This window comes from Vicugna pacos, chromosome X, assembly GCF_048564905.1.
Source record: "Vicugna pacos chromosome X, VicPac4, whole genome shotgun sequence".
In the NCBI taxonomy this organism is placed as follows: Eukaryota; Metazoa; Chordata; class Mammalia; order Artiodactyla; family Camelidae; genus Vicugna; species Vicugna pacos.
Window position 1 is genome coordinate 5,463,979 of NC_133023.1, and position 27,773 is coordinate 5,491,751.

Sequence of the window (27,773 nt, forward strand, 5' to 3'; positions counted from 1 at the left end):
AATCCTCATTCTTGGCAGTGGCTTCAGACGTGGTTGACCGTGACGGCGCGAGGCCAGCCAGCCTAGCACCCCAGAGGCCACGTAGTGAACTCTGGCCCTCGCACATGCGGAAGCGTGCTTTACCAAAGGGTGGGAGGAGCCACGGAGTAATAGGCGAGGGTCTGCCGGAAACATCAGACTTCTCCAAAATTTTGGGAAGGAAGATTTGAATCTGCGTTCTAGGAAAGACGTTTTGGCCAGAAAAAGTGCAGTGTCTGTCACACGTGAGTGAGAGAATGGGTAGCTTCCATTACTGGGGTGTTCGCTCTGAGTCTAATTTAGGTCCATGAGAGCAAAGTGCACCCCTACAGTAGAATCCAATTATTTCAGTGAGGGTCCAGTTGCAACATGTGATTCTGGGGGAAGTGTGAACAGAACCCTACCTCATTTTTACATAAAATGATTTTTTACCTTGTGACTCAGTATTTTTCTAAGAGTCCTATTAGTGTTCGATTGCTGTGTAACAAGCTCCCATAGTCTTACCAACCTAACACAACCCCCTTTTACTAGCTCACGGTTTCCCTGAATCAGGACTTCAGGGCAAAGGGGCTATTTCCTCTGTGCTGGGTTTTACCAGGCTAAAATTAAGGTGTCAGCAGCTATATCTGCATCTAAAAGCTGGGGCTCCCCTCTCAAGCTTACTGGGTGTTGGAAGAATCCGTTTCTTGTGTCTGTGCAGCTGACGTCCTGATCTTCTTGCTGGCTGTAAGCGGGAAGTTACTCTCAGCTCCATAAGGCCACCCACAGGCCTTAGCTAGGGGGCCCCCAAGAATCCTTCTCATATTTCCAGTATCTCCGACTTCAAGAAAAGCTCGGGCCCCCTTAAGGGCTCACCTGATTAGGTCAGGCCCACAAGGAACATCATCCTTTCAATTTACGCAAGGTCAACAGACCAGCAACTTAATCACAGGACTGATCTCCCTTCACATTCCTAGGCCCTGCCCACCCTTTAAGGTGTGAAATCATATGAGGGATGAAAACATACACGAAGGGGCAGGAATCTGGGGACCACCTGAGGATCCTGCCTCCTAGCAGAGGAAGGTGTCATTACATCTGCACACCACATGAAGAATGAATTGTTCACATACATTATTTCAGAGTCCTGCTACAACTGTGATGATGAAATAACTGAGTAAAAAGAACAAATTCCTTATGGAGAAGTCTACATGAAACAATTATCAAAACTCTGGGGTTTTGTGATCAGTATCCTTGTCAAGGCACTATTTGGTAACATATCAAGTCAAGTTTTTATTTTCTACAGATTAAAATAAAGGGTTTAAACCACAAAGTTGAAATAAAACATAAAATAAAGAGGGAAAGTCACAACAGTCTGTAATCTAGAGAGATTCTGAGTGTCACGGACTTTGCCTGGGGTTCCCAGAAATAAGACTTCCGTCCTAAAAAGAAAAGTAGGTAACAGCAGTTAGGCAGTAGTTGTCGATCCAGATGGCTGGCTGTCCTGAAATGCTCAGTAATGTGGGGTCTGGGTGGGGAGATAGAAATGAGTATACTGTTTCACTCAGAGAGCCCTGAGCAGTAGGTACATGAAGCCGTCACTGAGCCAATAAAACGTAAAACTGATCATGCAGGAACATTGCTCCAGGAAGGATAAAGAGCACAACCACTTTAGAAAACTGTCTGGCAATGTCTGTCAAAGCTGAAGGCATGCACACCCCGCCAACCACGGATTCCACTCCTAGGAGCATCTGCAGCAGGATTTGACCTGTGAACACCAGCAGGCATCACATCAAAGCACAGTCACAGCGCCAGTCTTCGTAATGGCCTCAGATGGGAAACAGCTCATCAATAGATCAACCCAACTACTGCCCAACAGCAGTGCAACAGAGGAAAAGTAAATTATCTTATATTCACACAATGTAAAGCTATAAAACAATGAATATATATAAACCGCTTCTACACAGAACAGCATGGCTGAATTCCACAGACATAACTGTGAGCCAAAGAAGTCAGGGACCAAAGGTCCATTCTATATCATCCCAATTATATAAAATTTTAAAAGAAGCTAAGTGATAGTATTTGAAGTCAGCAGCTGGCTGACCTTTGGGGAGAAGGGGTTAGTCATTGGAAGGGTCCCCCGGGGAGCTTCTGAAATACTGATTATTTGCTACTTTTTATATGAGTTACAGACGTGTTAATTCCAGGAAAATTTCAGTGTGCTGTATAATCATGATGTGAGCACTTTTCTGTAGGTGTGTTTTACCTCAATAAAAAGTTTACTGAAAAATCATTCACGTAGGAGTAGGTTTTTGGTAATGTCAGCAGAGTGAAGTGATTCCGTGCACTTGGTTAAACTTTAAAATATACCTGAAAGCTCCCGAAAAGAGATGGAAAGTGGAGGGGAGTTTAACCTTGAACATTTGCAGCTGTAAGAGTAAGAACTGATAGATTGTGGCTTGTCGGCCTCAGATCCCCCACCCTGCACCCCCAGGGCCAGGACTGTGGACAACAGCATGAGCACACCTACAGCCTTGCTGGGAAAGGGCTCTGAGGAAGGCACCGGAGCTCAAACGGGAACTCGTGGGAGCACGAGAGCCCTTGACGGATCCAAATTCAGAACATAACCTGCCTCAATCACTGGCATTCGTACAGCTCAGCCACAAAGGCACAGGGAAACGCTGGGGAAAGACCAGAGCATCACGGAGCAAAAACATGCCAAGGCAGTGATTGTCTTAACTGAGTACACTCTCCAACCATGCACAGCCTGCGCAGCAGAAAGCCTGAAGGGTCAGAGTCCCGAACCCAAAGCCAGATGAGCAGATGGAAAGTAATCATTTGCCTAGATGCCAGGCAAGCAGAGAGAGCAAGTCCCAAATCTTCCCAAATACTCGGCTAACTGTCAGCTCCCATGGGCCCAGGGAAGAGCCACAGGCCCAGGCCGAAAAAGTAGCAGTGGAAAAAAACAAGACAGGGCCAAGATCTCAGTGAACTGCATGACAGAGACACAGCACCTACTAGAAGAAAATGACCACCAAGACACAGCCAGTGCTGGGCCCATGGGGTTCAGAAATATTGAAATACTACAAAGGATGTTCTGTGTCTATAAGGGAACTAACTCAGAAATCAACACATACATACCAGATATCTGGGAATTAAATAACTCACTGGAAAACACAACATGTCGACAGACTTACACGAAGCACACAGGACAGTGCCTAGACAGACTCTACGGGCCTTAAAGGCTTATCTATAAAAATAAAAAAGGTCACTAAGCAATGACGTAAGCCAGGGCTTGGCAAGCTTTTTCTTGAAAGGCCAGGTAGGAAATATTTTAGGCCTTGTGGGCCGTATCGCCTCGGCTGCAACCTCTCACCTCGGCTACCGTAGCACAGAAACAACTACACACAATACGCAGAAGGAATGACCATGACTGGATTCCAAAAAACTACTGATAGGAACAAGCACTGGGCCATAATCTGCTGATCTCTGATCTAAGCTTGCACAATAGGAAACTAAGAAAAGAAAAATAAGCTCAAATTAACAGGAAAAAAGAACACAGGTAATGGCAGAAATCAATAAAATATAAACCGCAAAACTAATAAAACCAGAAGCTTTTGCTCTTAGAAAATGATCAACGACTTCTCCAATGTGACCTAAAAATACTACACGGCGTCCTCCAGGCATTTTAGGAAATTTGTACCTCTTTCCTGAGAGATGACCCTGACACGTGGTAAAGCATTAAACCAATGTCACCATTTGTGTATCCTATTTATATGGCATTTCTTTCTAGAAATATTGTGATGCTAAGACAGACAAGAGGAAGTGCCCTTACATTACATCTGATATGCGTGTCACCCTCTTCATTTCAGCCAGTTTTCCAAAACCTATAAACTCAATGGAATCATATTTCAACCAGTAACTGGAGAGATCGGCAAGAAATTTCCTGGTGTAAATAACACAAAATATTCCTTTCAAGTAAAAATACCAAGACACAGAAGAGAAGGCAGGCATAAGGTTTTTAAATTGAAAGAAAACTTGCCGGAGCCCTGCATTTTGAACACGTGGTTGATGAGATCAGGCTGTTTTCATCAGTGGGCGCAGCAAGGCCCACCACTTCCCCCAAACCCGGGGATTTCCTTCCGTCTGCTGTTGCGGACACTGACGGAAAGACGAAGAAGCAATGCTTCGTGCCAAGTCATTTCATCTTGCCCAGAAAACTGCTTCAACCTCCTCTCCTTTTTCTTCCCTGCTCTATTTCCAGAAAAAGAGTGACTTTACAGGTAAGTCTTAAAGTAGGAGACTCTAGGAACAGGCCAGGCGAAAGGTAGGGGCAGAGCTATGGGTTCAGATGTCAGGAAAAGGAGAGGAATCCTGTGCAGAGGAGCTCCAGTAAATTCCAACCAGCTGTCTGCTGACTAAATATCTTCAGTTGTCAGGGTAAGTGTAATTGCTGGAGAGCTACAGTCAGACATCCCTGCAAGTCCTTTTGACATGGATCAAATCTGTATGTAAGCAAGGATGCATTTGAGAACCACTTACTTTAAACAGTAAAATGCTGTTAACCATACAGCCACGAACAATAATCTCCATCTTCATACTGCTTTACAGTGTCCAAAGCATATCACAGATGGAGGCAGTGTACAATTATCCACAGACTACCTATGAATTTGTGGGTTTTCCATACCATTGACATTTCCCCATCTCTCTGCAATTACCTTGCATCTCTCTGCTTTTTCTAGCACATGGGGACAGAGAAGAGCCCAGGCAGTCGAGCTAATCAGTAGCCCTCACCATGGTGACACATGAGAAGGCTTAACTAATAACCTCAGTGGTGATTCTGCATTTCTGGACCACTTTTCCCATTCATGCCTCCCTCTTACTACATGGGGGGGGGGGAATCATTTCTAGTATATTTTCCCTGTTGATATCAGAGACACGCCAAACACGAGTATGTCCCACAATCACAGAGTCTGCACAGTTGTAGGGAATGTCACTGAGGCAGTGAGACTATAACTAGGGACCCTCAGCTCTTTGATTCTGTCCCTTGTTTCTTGCAGTCAGGACTAGCTAGCCAGAGATTTATGACTTAGATAATGTTCCATTTGCAAGCAAGACTTGATGGCTGCTTGGAATCACATTATCAAGACAAGTATCTCTGAAAATAGAAGACTGCCCCCTCTGCAGCACAGAGCCCCTTCCTCTTCTCCCTGTATAATCTCTGAGCCAAATCTGGGGAGGTGGGAGTTGGTTCTTTGGCACATGGGTCCACCTTCTCCCGAGGACTTCCAGCTTCTTTGATAAAGCTGTCTCTCCTCTTGCCCAACACTTGTCTTTTAATATTGGATTCTTGAGTGACAAGCAGGCAAACCTGTAACAGCAAAAGCATATTTCTTAAAGATTCTGTGCTTTTACGTGCAAATATGTCCTCCATTTTCTCCATTTTCCCTTCAATAATGTTTGCCACCCAAGCCCCTCCTATAGAGGGGATGTAGAATTTCATTCAGATGTTGGCAGTCATATCCACGGTAGGGAGGACTAGCCAGACTTGAACTCAGGTCAACTTGGGAAGGTCAATGAGAGAAGTGATTTTTCATGTTGTCCACTACATTTCCCAGAGATAGTTGTGTTTCCACCAGGGAAAGAGTCTTTTCCCCCCTTCTGTATGAGTGACTATCAAGGAATAGTTAGCTGACTGGAACCATGTGGCAAAGCTTGACAGAAGAGAATGAAACTGTTGAAACAGCTCAATTCAGGTGGTTGCTTCAAATGTGCATTGACCTCTGATTGCTCTGAGCTCCCTATTTCACCTTTTACTAAATTGAATGCACTTTTTAAATCGCTTATAAAGATGGAGCCTACACCACTGAGCGGTGAGGGACGCAGGGGTGAATGACAAAGCATGCAAACATCCCGTCCATGCAGGGAGCAAGCTGCCGCGAGGTGAGGCGGGGTAGAGGAAGCGCAACCGCAGCCCTGGATCCGCAGAAGACAGACGGTTCTTACATGGCCTGGGACTTGGGCGTGTGCGGGCCAGAAGCCAGGCTTCAGGGAGAGGGCAGGAGAGGCGTGTTCTAGGCAAGCACCTCAAAAGCCTGGCAGCCCCACCCCGGCCCTCCTTCCCCTTTCCGTGTAATATCTCCCCAGAGAACCAGCATGAAATAAGGAAATTCCCCATATACATGAATAAGACAAAGTCATCCACTTGGAAGCCACACAAACCTGTGGCAATAAAATAAAACAAATTAACACAGTAGATAGACTCAATTAAATCTGGATGGATTTCCTGAGGAAAGGGCCACGGAAGAAGAGCAAGGACTGCGAGAAAAGCCAGAACACAAGTGGAGATGAAAAACGGGCACTCAGAGGCTTGGAAAGAAGTGAACGAGAAATAAAAAAATCACCGCAGAAATAAACACCATACATGAGACAGTAGCTAGGTCGCACTAAGAAACAGTCAGGGCATGACGGAAAAGACTGTGAAAGTTTATCACCTTCTCTTATTTGACGGTAGACTCTGTTCTTTTTATTTTGTCTTTGCTCCCTTACCTGATCAGCGACAGCGCTGCCTGGCCTGGGAGTCCAACACCACCGAGGGGGTCCCACTTGCAGGTCAGGGACGTGGGGGCAAGGCGGGTGTGGTCTATACATTCGCTGTGGTCAAATGGACTGTCATGGCTCCTCAAGGACCTGAGTGACCAGCACCCAGGCCTCTCCCAGAGAAGCAGCCAAAGGCAGAGAAAGAAAGGTCTAGAGGTTCCTGAGAGCCTCGGCCCAAGGGAAACGTGTAGTGGCTAAACCTGCTCCGAGGGTCTTGTGTGGACTCATTAGTCCAACCTGCGTGCCCGCCTTGCTGGGCGGGGGGAGCTCTAAACAGTGAGGAAGGACCCGGCCCACGCTTAGACAAGGCACAGGGTCTCGGAGTTGTCTTCGGGGCAGACACTCGTGAAGAGACATTCCAGACGATGACAAAGACACAAATCCATGGCACTGAGAACTTCCACTTTAGAGATTATCAACAGATGGGTAATTTTGGAAAAAAGTGGGAAAAACCAAGCAGTGAAACACCTCAGAAATACACCTTCCCTGGGAAAAATATTCCAGGAGTAGAGCAAATCTGGAATTAGCTTCCATTTAGAATGTGTTCCAGTTTGTATTGATATTTAATTACTATTTTATTGTTATTATTAAACCATTATTATTACTACTATTATAACAATAACACTCACATAGCGTTTGTTATGTGCCAGCTACCTTTCTAAGCATTTTTACATGTATCAGAGCTCCTGTAATCCCCAAAATTAACGCTATGAGTTGGGACTACTGTTATCTGCCATGCAAATGAGGAAAAGTGGGGGAGAGAGAGATTAGAAATTGTCCCCAAGGTCACACATCTGTGATGGAGGGACAGGAGCTCCTGTTTCTCCAGATCCAAATAATGGGAGAAACACATTTTCAATGGACTGTCTGTGGAAAAGGCTCCATTTGCCAATCACACCGTCTAAGATACAGATAATCCACACTGGGAAAGACAAAAGAGACTTCGTTAATATTAACAACCATCCTTTACCACCCAGACCTGATTCAACATCAGAAATTTCATACTGGGAGGGAAAAACAGAACAAAGCAAAAAAACATGTTGAGATGTGAATGCCTTGTAGACAGGACATAATTTTTTCCCACCACAAAAGAAGACTTTTCCTGGAGGCAAGACGTAGCATGCAATGCAAAGTAGCTCCTAAGGGTATTAGAGAAATAACAATGGAAAGAAAATGCAACAAATATGTTAGCAGGAAATAGCATTATGGTGTGAGTCCGTCAACAAATCTCCTTGGCTTTGAGTTTATTTCTCACTCGAGTCCAGCTACTCTGGAGGCCCTGTCATTCCTCAAACACAGGAAGCACAGCCCTGCTGGATGGCGTGGCCCACCCATCCCCTCTCCCCCAAATCCTGCAGGTACCTGGGGGTACAAGCTCTTTCAAGTCTGCTTAAATGTCAACAAGGCCAATCAAGATTGACTCGTGGTTTTTGTTTGAACAATTGGAGAAAGAAATGTTCACTAACTGCGGTGATGGGAATAAAAGATCAGCATGCACTGGGAGAGGTGTTAAGGCCGCTCTGTGTTTACAGTACATGGGAGAACCAGAGAGAAGGAGAGAAACAGGGTGCAGCACGGCCTTTCAAAGCAGAAATCACAGAGGAGAGATGTTTTTGCTCCACTTTGCTCTCCTTCCTCTCAGCTGCATTTAGCTCACCCATCTTTGTCACCCATAATCAGGCATCACGGGTTCAAAGGCTTATGGCAGCGCAGAGTGTAAAGAAACACCGGGGCAGAAATGCAGACCTCACTGCAGCGGGTCATTTGCTTAGTGTCAGCAAGGTGATACAGACTGCATATGCAAGACCAGTATGACCGGATTTTCCAGTTTTTCAAGAAAAGCTGAAAACTTTGGATTTTGTAGCATGAAATATTCTTATTTTTAAAGCTTGGAAAGCTATTCAAAAATTTTTAAACATTGCAATCTGAAGAAAAGATTGTCTTAAGGTTACATCCTTATATTCGAGTGAAGAACCAATTTAAAGTTTAGCTATATTATTGCCATCATGATTTGCTGAAATTTAAGACTTAAATAATGAACTTCATTCTAAAACAACAATTCATACTATATGAAAATGTGTGGTCTTGTTGGCATGTTTGTTTTTGTTTTTGTTTTTAAGTGCTCCCCATGCTAGGCTGACAGGAGTAATGTCTTTGTTGCTAAGAGAGGTTTATTTGATTTGTGACGGTCAGTCAGGATGGTTATGTTTTTGGTTTATTTTTAAGGTATCATCCTAACTTTAAAATTATTCTCCACTTGGGTAATCTATCTTTTCTGGTGAGGATGAGAGAGAAGAAAAAAAAATCCTATGATTATCCAAGGACTCAATCCAACCACGCATCTTCTCTAAAGAAAAGAAAGTCAAGCAAAAACCTGTAATGGAAGGAATGCAGACATGATAACAGGAAGTGGAGGAATGAGTAAGACGCAGGGGTGCACAATTACAGCAGCAAAGTTTACAACTCAAGTTAATGATTAATAGGGACACAGTTGGGAAGTATAATAAATGCTGTTGAAGAGGTCTTAAAATACAAGAAGCGTAATACGAAATTCCAAATGACTATGGTGGCACATGTGAAGTGACTTGTGGGGAGAATCAAAGACAGAGAAGATGTTTTCCTGTTTCTGTGGCAGGAAGGCAGAACAATGAGGTGACCCCGGACATTAACAGAAGAACACGGGGAGAGAGGCCGTAACAGTGGAAGGGAGGGTGGCAGCACGGGAAGGTACCAGTGTAAACAAGGCCGCACAGGATGGCTGACATTGAAATACACAGGAATCTGAGCACAACAGTAGTTTTAATACTAACATTGACACTATTTAACTAACTCATTAAACTATTAACTTACTAATTAGTAATCAAAATTACTAATAGTACTATCTGCCCATTAACAAAAATTAATATTAACATTGCTGAAGTACTAGCCAAGAATAAACAGAAAGTGTTTGGTCGCGCCAGACATTTCATCCGGGGAAGGGAAAGAACAGACCTAATAAATAGAGGAATAAATTCAAAGGTGAGCTGTGAGTTTATTCTATGAAACTCCACTTTTCAAATATGATGATTAAACTAATTAAATCGGGACACAATATAGCAAGATAAATTTTTTAAAATTTTTGTAACATCTGCATTAATATGGATACAAAATTTGAATCAAGCTGGCACACATGTAAAACAAGGAAAAAAGCAATCATACTTATTAACACAAGCAAAATACTAGCAGAAATCAGAAGCGATTTTATTAACTAAAGCATTATCCCCAAGAAAGCAGTAACTTAAGGAGAGCGACTGAGTCAGTAACCATTTTTTATAAAAGGTCATTTTTTTAATGGGGATTTGATAAGGCATTGGATGAAATTCAAGGTCTTTACCCAACGAAAACTCTCTTTAAAAGAGAAATATATATGTTCATCCCTAAGATGTCAAAAATATGTATGTCTGTGTATCTCAAAACAAAAGTCAATACCCTGCTTAATGAGGAAACATGGAGAAAAATACATGTTACACACAAAAGAAAAGAGACTAGTTCCCTTAATATATAAAGATTCCAAATCAATTTTAAAAAGTCAACAACTCAATTAAAGGAAATGACCAAAAGATATGAATAGGCAGATCACATAAAAGAAATTACAATGACTGATAATCATAAAATGATAGCCTAATTCTGATTCAGGAAATGCCCCTTAAAAAGAGAACTTTATTTTCCCAAGTCCAGATTGGCAAATGTTAACGTGTAAAGCTGAGCACACAGTAGGCTAGTTTTCTGAGACAGACAGGAGGGGAGGGGAGCAAACATCACCATGCTCCATCTCCTGTCACCACTGAGGGGACACATGTCCCCCCGCCCGTTACACAACCGGGACACTCACATATGGAGGCTGTGCAAAGGAGGGTGGGCACAGCCCACCCCGCCTGCACGCACACACAGACAGTCCTGCCTGTCCATACAGTTGTGATTTCAGAAGGACCTCGCAAGGCTGCTAACAGCTTCTGGGGAGCGTGGCTCTAGATTTCCGTGGAATGCCTTGTTTTGCTATTTTACTGTTTTAAGCATGTATGTGTGTGTGTTTTCCATAAAACATGAAAAATAAAAATGAAGTTAAAAAAACAGAAAATAAACATTTCTAAAGAGGAGGAGGGAAGGGGGAGCTAGAGGGTATCACGAGTCATTTCGTTCTGTTTCTGGTGTGGACCCCCCCCCCCCACCGAGGAGTTCACTGGAGTAACAAGCTCTTATAAAGACCTGAGAGTGTTTTCAATTCTACACCAACGCCACCTTCACCAGAACTGTCTGGTGCCACCTGAAGGGCTCCTGCTCAGTGCCTACCTCTGGCAAACACCACCTGACACCGGCGGACGCCCACTCACAGCACCGTCAACAGCCAGGATGGCAGACTCAAGCACACACACCCAACCGCCACCCCACGGAAACATCCTGCTCCAGCTATGGACAAGGCCTTTTTCTGCCTTCTGATGGCCCCTGTAAAGGAGCCGACAACACTTTATGAGGTGAGTCTCTCATTAAATGGGACACCCACCAATCTCAAGGACCACTCTCATGGAAAAAAGCCCCTACACTTCCGACGTATTGGGTTTTGCTCCACATGGCAAATACTCTTGGTCAGAACAGACAAATCCTAAACAGAAAACTCAGGCAAATCATCCAGTGAACCATGTACTCTCCAGGAATGTCTGTTTGCTTCTCTGCTCACTGCTGACGGAATGAGGAGAGATTGGGTAACACAACTTTGAAAACAGAAATGGGTGAAGGGTCTGCTCACAGCCCACCCATGTGGCTGTCATCACTGTCCCCACCAGCCTGTCCGAATGGGACCATCACATCCGGGTTACCCGAAGGCACTGTTTGGTTTGGTTTGGTCTGGTTTCTGAGTGATCATTTACGTTACCTCATTTACTACTGCCACTGTGCTAAATGCAGTTTGCTTTCACCTGAATGATTTAAAGCAAAAGAGGGGAAAACAAACAAGTTTCCCCTTGGTGTGACATGATGCCTTCCACCTTAGCCCTCTGGGGCTCTGCTTCCTTTCACTGCCAAGTGAGGGGTTCGGGGAAGGATTGCTACTCCCTTCCTGCAAGTTCCAGTCATCTGAGATGTGACGTGCTGTGGTTACACCTTGGGCTAAGGCTGCAGCAGCCTGTGAGGCAAAGCTGTGCAACAGGGCCTGCCGCCTTGGGTTTTTTTACCCTTATGGTGCGGAATCAGAGGACTCCAGACAGCACTATCTGATAACCCAGCTGGCTCCGGTCCTGCCATGACTAACGGATGTGTGTGGTGATGGTGCCAAGACACTGCATAGGTGAGGCATCCTTCAGACCAGGAAGCACATCAAAAAGGGAGTCCGTGGGATTAGACTGCCTGGTTTGGTTTTGTTTCACTTTGTTTTATTGTTTCTTTATTTTACTGAAGTACAGTTGACTTGAAACGTTGTGTTAGTTTCAGGTGTACAGCATAGTGATTCAGTTATACATATAAATACACATTTTTAAATATTCTTTTCCATTATAGGCTATTGCAAGATATGGAATACAGTTCCCTGTGCTATACAGTATGTCCTCATTGTTGATCTATTTTTATATATAGTAGTGTGTATCTGCTAATCCCAGACTCCTGGTTTATCCTTCCCCCCAGTCTTTCCTCCCTGGTAATCATAAGTTTGTTTTCTACATCTGTGAGTCTCTTTCTGTTTTTTTAAATAAGTTCATTTGTGTCATATTTTAGATTCCACATACAAGTGATATCATATGATATTTGTCTTTCTCTTTCTGCTTAATTCACTTATTATGATAATGTCTAAGTCCATCCATGTTGCTGTAAATGGTATTGCTTCACTCTTTTTATGCTGAGTAGTATTCCAGTGTGTGTGTGTGTGTGTGTGTGTGTGTGTGTGTATGTATATATATACCGCATCTTCCTCATCCAGTCATCTGTCAATGGACATTTAGGTTGCTTCCATGTCGTGGCTATTGTAAAAAATGCTGCTATGGACATTGGGGTGCACATATCTTTTCAAATTAGAATTTCCTCCAGATATATGCCCAGGAGTGGGATTGCTAGATCATAGGGTAACTATATTTATCAACTACCTGTTGAAGGCAGTGTTTTAAATCACTTCCTTCCTCCCAAACAATGTAAATATCACCAGGTATAAAGTTAGCCCTAGAATTAAAGCCCCATTCAACAGCCCAGGGCAGGGTTATGGGAAATCCACACTACTGTTCTTGGATTCTAAATGACTTCAGCGTGAGTTACAATGACAATTTCGAAGCCCCAAATTCTACCTCCTACTACTTGACTTAAAGATAATGAGACACAACTACTTAATCTTTCCTTCCAAGGTGCCCTCCAACACATGATAGCACTTAGCATCAGAGCCTCTTCCTTGTCCAAATTATTCCCCAGTAAGTGTCAGTTTCTCCTTCTAAACTTACAAGAGCGCCTTCTTCGTGTTACCAAAGCAGCTTGCCCTTGTAGGGCGAGCTCTCCCAGCTGAGCAGCTGATCATTTCAGAGCAGTTCTAACTGTGAGTCTATGGAGTAACTGTCCTCATTGGAATAGAAACAAAAGGAGAGTCTTGTCAGGACTTTTCCGCTATGTTTTATTCTGCTTACATTTAGATAAAACCCAGTGTATAATGTGGGTAGCAAGATTCTCAAATGATTTTGAACATTCCTGACATAAGGTTAAGACAAAACATTTCTACTGAAAATTCAAACACTGAATACCAATCGGTGGGAATGCTCATGTGCAAATCTGACCTCTAAAATGATCTTTGGTTCTGGACATCAGTGCTTATATTATATATAAGGTTTTTAATCAGCCAAAACTCTCCAATTCTCCTGCTACAAGAACACATTTAAATAAACTGAAAACAATGTGTCTAAAATGTGACAGAAGTCTATTTCCTGCTACAAATAAATACATCTTTGAATTTATAGACACTTCTTTCACTGGCTAACTCCCCTATGTTAATTGAAATTATTTTTCAAATTAGATATAAGTGTAAGTGGTGTTGTTGTCCCTCCCTCAACTGGAAATATTTCATCTCCAAGGACACAAACAAAATAGCCAAGAGGTAAAATAAAGAAAGATTGCTGACTAGCTTCCATAAGGAAAAATCAACGTGTAAATCCATGTTACAAGGCAATGATTTGGCCCTAATTAATGTTAATGGTTATATAAGCAATTACATCATATTGTTAAGGACAGGATATTTCTTGCAGGCCAAGAATGAGCGGGCTTATAGAACGACTGGTGATTTTGCCATTTGGTCATCACCTTGGAGAACTGGAGAGAGCTGTCCTCAAATAAAATACGAGAGCGCAGCAAGAACATGGAGTCATCAGAAAAGTCTGGCAAGATCTACTTATTTGTCATTTCATTGGGCTCAACCCTTTCTCCACAAGTGCCTAATAACAAGGACCCCTTTACAAATAGAGAGCATCGTATTTTCCAGCAGTGAGTGTGAGGGTGGGGGCGTGGATTGAGTGGTACCCACCCTGAGAGGTGGAATATTTTACCATTGACATCGTGTAGAAGTACATGGTGTTAATAAACAGAAGTCAGATGTTTAGTCTGTGTCATCACTGCATTTAGTGCTCTGGAACTCCTGCCCATGGTGTTCAAGGCTGTCCATAACCTTCCCTGCTACAGACATTGCTTTGGTCTGGCACCTTGTAGGGACCACTCCCATTGCTAACCACCCCACACACCATCATCCCACGGTCCTATGTCTTTGAGATGTGGTAGATTTTTTTTTAAGGTGAGCACACTGAGCCTTAGAGCCACTAAATGACTTACTCAAGGATGCTAATGAGCTCACTACTGGTATTTTTTCTTAAGGTGAGCACACTGAGCCTCAGAGCCACTAAATGACTTACTCAAGGATGCTAATGAGCTCACACTGGGACGGCAGGGCAGTGTGTTAAATCAGCATCTACCTGTAACCACGCCAGACACTCTAGATTCTGAAAAAGCAATCTGATTGTCTATGATTGCTGATGTATTAACAGCAGAATATTTTCATTGCATGAAATAATATTCGCAACTCCAGCATTCTTTTCTGATAAAACCAAAGCCCTTTTGCTCTGTGGCCTTGAGGGCCCAACTGAAGCCTTGAGAAGAGGGTCTCAGTTGGTTCCTGGGGAACAGGGGATCCAGAGACCACCCAGGGAATGCTGAGAGACCACACATCAGGATTCTGGGCAGTCAGTAAGTCCAAGGAGGGCTTAAGAGATACGGCAACCGAAGGGAGGCTGACCATGGTGGGCAGCATACCCAGTGCTGGCTTCATTTATAATTTTGACTCATTTCAGTCCTATACTGGGAGGTAATTCTATTTCCAAAGACAGTGGGTCTTTATTCTCTCAGTTGAGTACTCTCTTCTGGGCATCTCCAAAGTCTCTTTGTAAAATGTGCTAACATTTCACTGCCTTTGATTTCTATGGCCAGAGTCGACCTCTCCATGCAAAGGAAAGGGAAAAATAACTTTCATGTCCAAGTTTAATGCTCATGTGTTTGATCTTATAATGACTGCCCCTTGAAAATACGAGTTTAACCTTAGGACACTGGCAAGGCCTCACATTATTAACACATGGGTTTCTCCCTAGGATTGTGAAGGAGTTCTGAGAAGCCGGAGAGAGCATGGACTTTCTCCAGGCCTTGGCCTTTTTTTCATGTCTCCACCTTTCGTTGGGACAGTGCGGACAGAAGCGCTCTTTCTGCCCAGCTTTCTGTACTCCCTGCTGCAGCTGTCCCCGCCTAAGCTAAGACAGAAGGTGCTGTGCTCTGCAGTTGAGCCAGCTGTTCAAACCGGAAGTGCATTTTCCAGGAAAGAAAGGGAGGCCACGCTCTTGGTCAACATGCAGGATGCGTTTCCCAGCTCAAGGAGATCTTTGCAAGTCGTTCTGTTCTCTGAGGAGGGGCACAGATGTGAAAAGGAATGAGGCTGGTGTCTTTTCTGCTTCTCAGGAATTGCAGCTCTTTGGAGAGAGAAACAAATTCCCTGTAGGCTCTACATGAAGCTGCCGATGCTCTCCCGGGAAGCCCCCCAGGACACATCTGTGGAAGGTCAACCTCGCCAGGGCCTTGCAGCTCTGCCCAACTCTGTCCCGTGGAGATGTTTCTCCTGTGTCGCCTGAACCCAGTTTCTGTCACCAGATTTTTCAAGTGAACTGAATGTTGAACAACCGAGATTCTGACCTTTTTGTTTTCGTTTCATTTTGGAACACTCAGATGTGGCACACGATCATGATCTGCCTGCCTCAGGGAGCTTACTCAGAGACGAGGGGCTGGACACAAATACACGTGCGTGTTTACCCCCAAGTACATGCACCTGTTCTCGCTTGTCCACAGCCCTCTCCCCACAGAAGCACCTTCCGAGTCTACGTTAGCAGCGCGTGAGCGTGTGAAGCACCTATCACCGCTGTCAGCTACAGATGTATGTCTACAGGGTGTATTCTGTATGTGTCTGGTGTCATTGTCCGGTGGGCACGGTTGTTTCCTGTGATAAATTGCACTTTGTTCCTCACCTGTTCTCACTCAACGCTGTACTGTACGGGTCTCTCTGAGGTGCCGCGGACACACACACAGCGTGGCTTCTGACCACCGGGGGACGCCCCTACGTTACGCACCTGCTACACCCGACATACAGCCCCACCTCCAGAGGCGCCTGCAGCTCCGGGCCAGCCCACACACCAGGACAAACCCTAGTGTACGTGTCCCAGCAGCCCCGCTGTGAGAATTTATTAGTGTTGTTACTCACAGTACAAATTTGGGTGTTTTGATACCTCTTGTGATTAAACACTACATATTTTTATATTGTTTCCATATGGGTCTTTCTGTGATATCTCACTTGTCTATGTTTTTGTCCTTCTATCAAAACTGCTTTGTTTTTACCACAATAGCTTTTTCGTATTAAGCTCAGCTTAATATCGGGTAGGATGAGTCTTCCCTCTTTAGTATTTTTTGTCATACTTTTGTCATTTTCGTGGAAATGTGTTCTTCAATAAAAATTTTACATTAGGTTCATGTTTCTAAAGTAAACCAACTAAAATACTGAATTTACAGATTAATTTGAAATGATGTCTCTGTAATTGTAAATCTCTCTAAAATTGTATCATCTCAAGAAAGAAATCTCTTCACATTCAGATTACCTTCTGCGTCTTTCAAGAGAATTTCACATTTCTCTCCATACCCTTTGTGCATAAAGGTACTTGATCATTTTTATTGCTATTGTGAGTGGTTTCTTATGTTTGATTACATACTCAAGCTGCTGGTGTACAGAACTGCTTCCATTTTTTCTAAGTTTACCTCATTTCCAGCAACCCTGTTGAACTCTAATTATAATGCTCTATTCTGTTGTTTTCATATGTAGATAATTGCTTCATCTGCAAATGATGTAATACACGAAGCCTTGTTCCATCCAACTGGGAAAGTAAAAGAGACGAGAAGTTTCAAGATCGGACTATTTTGGTCCATGCTCTGTGACTTTGCAAAAATAGTATCTATTGTTTGTTGGTGTAGAGTTCTATCTGTAATATCTCGAGCTTACTGGTTATATCATTCAGAGCTTTATAATGGTGCTTTCTTTGCCACTTTAATCAAGCCATTTCTTAGAAGAATCACAAACTACAACAGTTGGTAGATCTATTTCTCCCTAATATATGCCAGGAATGACTTAGTATTCTTAGAGCATTGTTCCTTATACAATGTAGTATACCTCTTTGTCCGTTATGATATGTTTTGAAGCCTGTTTTGTCTTATTTTAAGTTTGTTACCCCATCATTCATTGGTTCATGATGGACATTCTCTTACTTTCATGTTTTCTCCATCTTTTAAGCAGGACTCTTCGGAGCAACAAAAGATGGAGTCTGATTCTGTAGCCTCCACCTTTTAACTGGTGAGAATAGAATTGCTAAATTTTTATGTTGATTTGTTTCTACGATCTTATGTCACGTGTCCATTTGCCAAATTTTAACATAGTTTTTATTTTCCTTTTCTGCTTTCTGTTGATAGATAAATTACTTTTCCTTCTCTGGCTGATGTAAATGCAACACCTTTTATTTTTCTTCTACTCATGATCACTCTTTATTAAGATCCATATTCACTACTGAATTCTCAAACTTATTAATAGCTAGGTCTTTCCCCAATAGGATACATGTTGAAGCAAGTTCTCCTATCTCTTTAATCTCCCCACTGTTACCCACTGTTTGGTATTGTCTAGAATTTTAGTTCCGGGTTAAAATATCGTTTGGCCTTTTCTTATCCTGGTCTTATTAGGCAACAATAAATGTACCTGACAGAGATCACCTCCCTTCTATATTTGTTACAGCCTTTTCCTGGAGTTGAGCAATTCCTCCCAGACTATTTTCAAAGTGGATTTTTGTCCAGAAAATCAGCATGCCTGAAAATACTATCCCACTCTCACATTTACGCGACAATTTGGTTAGATACAGAGTTTTCAACGTTCAGAGTAATTCTAAAGTATTACTCTGCCTGTATTCGTCTGTTCAAGGAGTCATAACGAAATATCACAGACTGGGCGCCTTAAACGACAGAAACTGACTTTCCTGCAGCTCTAGAAGCTAGAAGTCCCAGATCAAGGCTGCAGCCAGCTTGGTTCCTGGTGAGAGCGCCCCTCCGGGCTTGTAGGTGGCTTCCTCTGGCTGTGTCCTCACTGGCCTGTCCTTGGTGGGGATGCTCAGAGACAGAGCAAGCTCTCCGCTGTCTCCTCCTCTACGGGCATTGATGTCATCATGAGGGCTCCACTCTCATGACTGATTCCCTCTCAGATACAACCCATGGAGGGTTGGGGCTTCAAGGTAAGAAACTGAGGGGGATATAAACTTTCAGTCCAGAACACTGACGTCCCAGAGTTAGTGTCGATGTTGAAAATTACGTTGTCAGTTTGATTCTTTTGTTTTGGGAGTCTACTGGTTTCTCCTTGGATTTCTTGAATTCCCTTCCTTTTGCCATTTAAAAATTTCACTCTAATATGCACGGGTGTGTGTTTCTCTTATTTGTCATGTTGGGAACTCCCTGAGCCATTTCCATCAAAGATCTCTGATCTTGTTACTGTTTGTTTGCTTTTTTTTGTGAATTCTCCTGATTTTTATTTTTTTATGTGTGTGTTTGTTTTTAATAATGGAGAATTCTCTTCATTTTTTTCAAGAAGTGCGTCCTTTCTGTTTTTTTTTTTTCTTTCACTTTCTGGGTCCCCTCTATTTGTTGCTAGTTATACTTCTATCCAGCATGCTCCTGGCACTTCTAATTTTCTTTTTTGCCTCCTCTGACGTTTTATGGGAGAGTCTTGCAACTTATATTACAGCTCAACCATCTGTTCCTCAGCTGTATTCACTCTGCAATTCAGTCCAATGCCTGTACTCTTTATTTTAACTATAATATTTTCCACACCATGTATTTCTACCTATGTGACTTATTATCATGTGCTGTGTATTGCTATATTCTTCCATGCTCTCACTGAGTACATTTATTATGTTTACATTCTTGGGCCATCTCTCTGTAACCTTGCTTCGTGGGTACACGGTTTTCCGCTTGCTTTCTCTTTAGAGGTTGTACTCTTTGGGTCTCTAGGTATTTCAGCGTCTGAGTGTATGTTCGTCCAGGACAGGGCTGTCACCTGTAGGCAATGGTGCCTCCCAGGAAACACCTGGCAATGTCAGGAGCTTTTCTGGATGTCACAACTGGGTGAGGGGGGACACTAGTGGCATCCAGTGGGTAGAGGCCAGAGATGCTGCTAAACAGTGCAAAGAACATTTCCACCAAACCCCATAGCAAACAGTTACCCATCCCGAATATCACTACTGCTGAGGCTGAGGAGCCCTGAGCTCGGCGTCCCAGCTGCTCCATGTGCTCCTGAGAGTCTGGTCCCAAGGGAGAATGCCCTGGCAGCACAGGACCGCTGTGGCCACTTCTTTTCCCTCAACACCACCAGGCAATCCTCTGCCCAGGCTTTTCCCTAAGACTCTCGTCTAAAGCTTGTCTCCTGAGGTTGAGAGATTCACCAGTGCTAGGTGTTCAGGAGGCGCGTGGACTGAGGAGGAGATGCCCAAGGAGGGCGGGTCAGACCCTAGGAGACCCCTTTCATCAATTCTTCACCATTGAGGGGATGCTGTGCTGCGCTGGTGCGATCACCCACACCAGGAACAGCAGCGACCTGGCTACTGCAGTAGGTTCCTTGTGGCAAAGGGGGCAGGAAGAACACACACACACACACACACACACACACAGCAACATCGGGGAGAGGTAAGAGGAGAAATTAATTCTCTCACTGCCCCTTGGGCAGCTTCGTTGCAGCTTAATGGAGAAACTTTCTCCCTGTCACTCCCAAGAAAGACACAGTTTCATTTCCAACATCCTTCAGGCACCCCAGGGAGCTCTGCGGGTTTGCTATGGGGTGCTGTCCCTGCACTTTCAGCCTTCCCTTCTGTCTCCACAGCTGTCTGTGGTTGCTCTCGACATTTCATGAGAAACCGTCTCTACTTAAAAAAATCATTACTTGTAGCTGCTTTGTGAAAACCAAGACTCTGAAATAAATATTTCTATAAATCGCATTTTTCATTAATGGATGATGCAGTAGGTTCCTGTAAATATGCTTTAATGATGTGGGAGGGATTTCTGAGGTTTTATTTTTCCCTGTTTCAGACACAAAATTATTTCTCTCTGGACGCTGATACACATAAAAAACTAAATGTTCCTCCCCTGTCCCAGTTTCTACTGAATGCTGTTTAACGTCATAGGCCCTTTTTTTTAATCTCAGGGAACAGAATCTCAGTTCTAGCCACATTAATCAAAGCAGTCTTCTCCAACATTTAAATAAATGAATTTTCCTTTATACACATAAGGACAATATAGATGATCTGTAAAAACCTGGTGTTTATCACAGTGATACATCCCTGTTATCACACTGCCATTTCTTAGTCATTGAGGGAAGCAAACTGCTTAGGATATCAAGATGCTGTGACGAAAGGATAAAGGAAGAAAAAAGCCCCTGAAAAACCAAGGTTGGCTTTCAAGGCCTACTCCCTGTTTTACGGTTAGAAATGACAGTGTGGCTTATAATCATACTTAAAATTCAGACTTAACATTCATGACACTTTTTCAGGAGAAAGCAGTTTTCCACACATATGTGTAACGTACAATGCAAATAAAGCGTTTCAGAAAAAAAATTTAAATAAGCTTTAGTAGTCTTTCTTGAAATTAGGTTTGTATGCATTCAAATGTCTAAGGGAAAGAACAATTTATTTTTTTATCTACTTAAATGTCTATTTATCTATCTATCAATCGAACTAATCATTTATTTTGGTGGTTTGGTACATAATTATTTATAATTTTTCCATAAACTGCCAGTTAAGATCAAGTGATAAAGCAAAGCCAATTATTTATCAAACTCTAGAAAAAAACAACTGTGGATGCAAATATTTTTGAAATTCTACTAAACCATAAGTACTGCTGAGCAAAAAAAAAATTTGGTGAAATATTGGTGACACATAGATAATCTCAGGGTAAATGCTAGAGTAACCTGGATAGCTGTTAAAGTTTTATACAACTACATTTCATGTAGTTCTACAAGGTATATTTTAGGACAAAAACAAGAAAAAATGCAAAATTTCTGCATAGTCCAGACAACACAAACACTTAACAAGATAAAACAACTGTCTCCCAATTCAAGTTTTCCATACTGGTACTCAGTTTTAGGACGAGGGGACAGCCAACCACTACTCCCAGGCAAAACCTGGCCCAGCATCATTTTTGTAAATAAAGTTTTATTGGAACACCAACACACCCACTTGCTGATGAATTGTCTGTGGCTGTTTTCACATGCGGTATCAGGACCGAGAAAACCTGACCCACAGACCTGAAACGCTTACTCTCTGGCCTTTTACAGAAGGAGTTTGCTTGCTGACCTGTCACAGGAAAAAAATGTGCAAACACACACTGAAGTGGCTGCCAGGTTCTCCCCGCACCTTGTCTAGTGGAAGCTGGAATGTTCTCTGTATCTCAGTCAGGCTGTCTTGGCGCCTCCCCCACATCTCAGACACAAAGCATCTTGTTACCAAGTACTCTCCTTTGCTCTGTGCTGGCAGGAACACTTTCCCCTGCCCACTGGAGCTGCTTACAATCGCTTCCAAATGATCTTACACTTTCATTCTTGACTTACTCTAAAATTATCTGCACAAATATTCCCTTTGTGCTAAGCCTGGACAAGCAGTGATTTATACGTTTGTTGGCAAAATGAGAACCTTGATTAGAATCAATATCGTCAAAGAGCTGCCATCAATTAAAAATGCTTCCAACAAAAAAACCTTTGTAGCAGAGTTGTGTAAATGGACACAGTCTTGATTTATTAGGGAATGGGGGGATGCATAGTGAGAGGTATTGATTGTTCTTTTTTTTTCCCCAAGAAACTGGTAGCACACGACTGATTTATAGTATCATTAGAGTTGTTATGGTTCTAAGCATTTTTTAATTGCCACTGTTACTTCTCCTATAACCTACGAGTTATTCAGGAGTGCATTTAAAATTTCCCAAACGCACAAGGTCTTACTATCTTTTTATTATTGATTTCTGATGTGTTGCCTTGCAGTCATTCTCTGTATGTGGAGTACAAGTTTGTGAAGGTATGATATACCAGCTTCTCAATGTCATTACTGAAACCTTCTATCTACTTCCTAATATTCTGTCATCTTGATCTACGAATATCTGATAAAAAGCATGTTAAAAATCTTAAACTGCTGATAAATGTGTTCATTTCTCTTAGTATTTCTGTCACTTTTCTTTCTGGAGCTCAAGGTACATACAATTTCATATTGTGTACGTCTTTTTGGTAGACTTGCCCTTTTGTGTTTATTATATACCATCTTATTTTACTAAAGCAATTTGTACATTAAGTTCTATAATGTGGGATATTAGTTTTATTAAACTTTCTTTTTTATCAGTATTTTCCTTGATTTTGTTTAGTCGTGTCATTTTTATGTAGCTGGATTTCTAGTGGATAAGTCCATTTTCACTGATGTCAATTACTGATACATTGGGACTGATTCCCACCATTTTATTCTGTGTTTTCTATACTGCCATCCTTTCCCTTTCTTTTCTTTTCACTCTCCTTCAACTTAGTTTTTAATTTAACTGTTTATTTCCTTTTATTTCTCCTCACTTTTATTTATCATATTTTATATTTATAGTGGTTATTTTCATTACATATACTCTACGTTAATTTGTCTAATGAAATCTGAAGTTATTCAGTAATCGTATACTTTGTCAAAACACTGCATTACTGTCTTGTTACTGTTGACAGAGTTTTTATTTTCAGTGTTTAATGCATAATGCTGTTTTTACATTTAGCATTTAATTAAAGGAGTTGGTATTATCTCATCCACTTCTGCACATGCTGTTTCTAGAACCCCATCTCTTCTCTCTTGCCTTCTTACTCATCTTCTTAATGAAGAACATCCCTGAATAGCTCTTAAAGTGCTGGTTCTATAGTCTTTGCATATAAACTTTGCTTGTGGAAAAATGCCTGTATTTGATGCTTGGTCTGGAATGTTAAGATGGCAACTGCTTTCCTTCTAAACTGGACTACTGTCAATGAGAGGTCCTTGGTTAGCTGACTTATCCTTTCCTCACAGGTAATCTGATGTTTCATTGTGGCAGCTTAAGAATTTCTCTTCATTCTCAATGGCCTACAACTATCATATGCCATGGAATGGACCAATATTTATTCAGCTTTTCAGTTCAGAGAGTGTACTTTTGATGTGAAGATTTCAATTGTGAGTAATTTTGACTATTACTTCATTCAACCCCATCCAGTCTCCAGCGATTCATCTTTTATGAAACTCCCAATAAAATAACACTAAAGCATCTCAACCTAGTCTCCAAATCTCAGTTACTCTTTTATGTATTTACTTTTATTTAAAAAAACATTTTATTGCTATTCTTTTTGTTCTAATGCTCTAACAACATCTAATTACCAATTTCTCTTTGAGTATGTGTAATAAGAGTTTATCCCCATAACAGGATTTCCTTAGTTTTATTTTTACTGATAATTGCTACATTTTTCTATGATTTCTAACTTTTATGTTTACTTCTGCCTATCTAAATAACTCTCCTGTCCTGCGTCAGAAAGCATGTTGTTTATTCATTTAAGTATTAAATACATTAATTTTAAACTCTTAGACTATTCTAGAACACTCTTCTCATTACATATTAATTTTTTAAATGTTGATTTAATTGATCATAATGAATTTTTATAATGGGTTTCTACATAGGTTTTGGATTTTCAGGTTGCGGCTCATTTGGAGGGTTGATTTCTGTATTTTTTTTCTTTCCTATTTCTTTCTCTTTCCCTCCCTTCCCTTTCCCTTCCAGTTTAGTCCTTGTGTGTAATGATTTTATGGCTGGTTGAACCCTCAATCCCCCTATGATGGTTGGTTTTATGTGTCAACTTGACTGGACCATGGTGTCCAGACATTTGGTCAAACATTTCTCTGTATGTTCTGTGAGGGTGTTCCTGGATGAGATTAACATTTATATTAGTGAACATGGAATAAAGCATAATCTGGGTGGGCCTCATCCAATCAGTTGAAGGCATGCATAGAACAAAAAGAGTAGTCTCCCTTGAACAAAGAGGAATTCTGCCAGCAGACGAACTTTAGATTTAAAACCAACATTAGCTCTTCCCTAGATCTGAGCCTGCTGGTCTGCCTGCAGATTTGGGACTTGCTAGCCTCCATAATCATGGAAGCCAATTTCTTATAATAAATCTCTCTCTCTCTTCACACACACACACATACACACACAAATTTTGAAAAATATATTTTGAAGAAAAGGAACTTCATCTACAAGACCCCAAAGAAGAACATTCTGATCCTTTTTTTGCTATGAAAGAAGTTCTATAATTGACTGACAGCATCAATGGCCATCATGAAATTGTGGTTTCTACAAAAACAACCTGCCATATAGGCTGAGGTTAAAAGATGATGTAATAGGCTACAGGGAATGGTGTTCTCTACAGAACAGCCCTCTACCTGCCTCAGATCTCAGATTAAACATTTCTTTCCTTTTGCCTTGCTCAGACCTCACTCCTCCTCCCATCACAGCCACCAATAACTGGTTTAATTTCTCTCCCACTTGGACCTAAGATACCCAGGGTTTACCCTATTGGCACAGTCCACTGGGTATTTTTCTAACTTGTTTACTATCAGTGTCACTCAATCTTCTAAGGGCTGAAACCTCCTCTATCTTATGGATATCTGAGTTGGCTGTGCCTGGACCAGAGTTCAGTACATAGTTAGCCTCCAATCAATATTTTTTGGATGGCTGACTGGCTTCTCTTCATTCTGAACAGTCTTCCTATTCCTGGGCATTTATGGTCTAAGTACAAAACTATTCCTATGAGACTTTATAGGTCCGCAGTATGTTTTATAACAAACATTTGATGGATTGAGATGATCTCTTTTTTCGGTGCATGTAGACTCTATGACCAGCAACAGCTGCTGTCTTTCTCTACAGACCCCTCAGCATCTCATGGTGGGAGTGCCTCCACTCAGCCTTCCACGCTTTTCTAGCCCACCCTCTGAAGGCTGACCATTTATGATTTTCCCCCTGTACTTTCCTACAGAGGGTGATGCGAATCCAAGACTTTCAGCTTAAAAAACGTCTTAGCCTTTTTGAATCTTATTTGGCTCTGGGACAAATGAGAAATTTTACCAGAACTTAAAAAAAAGAGGCAATTTCAGCTTGGTAGAACTTTGAACACATGATTACAGAAAAGCAAATTTAAAATACAAACACTCTGTGAAAACTTTTTTCACACATCCTCGAATCAAAAAGTCAGGACAGGGCTCAGAGGAGTGAACAGTCTGATATGACTGCAGACCGGTTTGAACTGATTACAGCACTCCACCCTCCCCCATCAGCAGGAAGGGCCCAGACCGCCTCTGTAGGAAACAGAACCTCAGGGGGGCAAAGTCATTGCTCTGACCTCAGATGCATTCCAAGGCCATTATACAAGAACTGATAGAGCTCTAGGAGAAAGCACCCCCACCCCCTCAGGTCTTCACAAATTAACCTTTGAAAAACTCTTCAAAACTCAAACTGTCATTTAAAAAGGCATTAGGGAAGATGATGTAATGCAGAACAGACCTTACATAACCAGCACCTGAAGAGACGTGGGGCATAAAAAAAGGAAATGGAGACTCTCTTCCAGGCAAATGGAGACTCTCCCTCAGGCTCAAATGAATGGAGGTTATTTAATGTTTCAATGGGTGGGGAAGATCATATAGACATCTGAATGTCTCAAGGAAAACAACTGATTCTCAAAATAAATTTTAATAGACTTTTTGCTACTAAATTTGCAATGATTTATCAAATAACTCACAGGGGGTACAGATTTGTGTCAAAGGACATACAAGCATTCTGAGCTCTAAGTGATATAAGGAAGCTGCTTTCAAGTATTTTAAGTTTTCCACCTGAAGGGGCAAAGACTAATTCAAACAATGGTAATATTATCAGGGAAGGGAGATTAGGGGTTGGCTAATCAGATAAGAAAATAGTAAATGCTTTAATGCAACATTGATTTGTGTTTTCTCTGGCTGCAATTCTCACTAGCTTCCTCTAGGTGGAAACTGCAGATCTTTGTTCTAACAAGTACAACTTAACTGAGCAAACCTAAGGAAAGCAGGACCCAGGGCCCTGGGAGGAGGGGATGCAGAAATTCTCTCTTCCCCCATCTTCCTTGACAAACTCCAACCCTTCCAATTATCCCTGGTGCCTGAGCCGTTGCCTAATTTACAAACACATCAATGAGTCCAGAATATCACAGAGAAGACATCAAAGTCCTGTTCTAAGTTGAATGCATTTGTGAAAGCAGCTCTTTTGCCCTTTTCTGTTCGACCATTTCTGTCCCCTTCTAACCTTGAAAGAATCAAATTATAGGAATGAGATCACAAAGCAATTGAACTAACTCCTGACTTATGCTCTCCTGAGTGCACACCATGCCTTCCCTAACCTGCTGATTCTTTTCCTAGATTAAAAAAAAAAAAAAAGTCAGAATGAAGAACTAAGAACGAATGGCTAGCTCTCTACCTCCAAGAGCCCCCTTAGCGATCCTGCAGGCAGATCGGGGGTCAAGATGACCTCTGAAGAGTGAGTCAGCCAGTCTGCATGCGATGGAGATGATGCAGAACCCAGTGTCCTGCCTCGATGATTCACTGAGATCCTTCCCCCCAGCTGTCCCTTTAAAACTGTCACAGTTGAGCAGAATCTTCAGAGATGGTCTCTGGACACAAGCCCATCTTCTCCCCAGATTGCCAGCTTTTCTGACTAAAGCAGCTTTCCTTTCTACTGACACTTGCCTCTCGAATCTCTGGCTTTTGAGCAGCGAGCAGTCAACCCTGAGTTGGGTAACATTTGGAACCTCTAACCAAATTGAGGGGGTTCTATTGGCAGGAAAAGGACACCTCTTGAGCACGGGAGCATGTGGGCTGGTGTCCTTTGCTCCTGACAAGATCTCAGTGGTGACAGGGAAGAGGTGGTTCTGGCAAAGCCACTGGCCAAGCGCAGGAAGTCCCCTAACCTTGGAGACAATGACTGGACAAGTGGGTGGGGTAAAAGGCAAAGGCTTGGTTTGGAATCTTCCCTGAGCACAGAAAGTGAACCATCGGCACAAACACACCCAGGTGCACGGGTGTCAGCAGCGACCCCGTGTTGAAACAGCAGCAGCCCCCAAGCAGCAGGTTTCTGCAGCCTAGGCTCCCTGAGGCATTTGGAAACATGACTGACTTACACGGCTCTTCCCTGAAGCCTGCTTATCTGTGACTTCCTTGCCCGAAAGAGAAACAATCAGCATTCTCCATGCTCATCTGAATACCATACAGTCCAGGAAATCCAGATCCCCATCTATTTATTCTGCCTTTTGTGGCTTCTAGTCACCCTCAACAAAAATAATAGCAGAAACAATGAGACACCAATGCCAAGCAGCATCTACGCTCGTGAATAGACAGAATCCCTTAGCATCTCCTTAATGTTTGTCTGCAAATATTAGCTATGCCTCCCCGGTTTAGGATGCTTGAGAAGGCTGAGCCGTGCTAACACAATTAATTTGCTCATTACATACGTCTTCATCAGCAGGGGAAAGG

The 27,773-nt window shown here is 42.3% G+C and overlaps 2 long non-coding RNA genes across 2 annotated transcripts in view; one reads left to right on the top strand and one right to left on the bottom strand.

Annotated features, from left to right (window-relative positions):
* Positions 1–27,773, bottom strand: part of LOC140691832 (uncharacterized) — a 419,111-nt gene that overhangs the window by 123,427 nt on the left and 267,911 nt on the right. The gene's annotated exons all lie outside the window — the stretch shown is intronic.
* Positions 23–15,494, top strand: LOC140691757 (uncharacterized). The gene is made up of 3 exons (XR_012067429.1): positions 23–263; positions 13,839–14,073; positions 15,225–15,494. It is a non-coding gene; the product is annotated as an uncharacterized lncRNA (long non-coding RNA).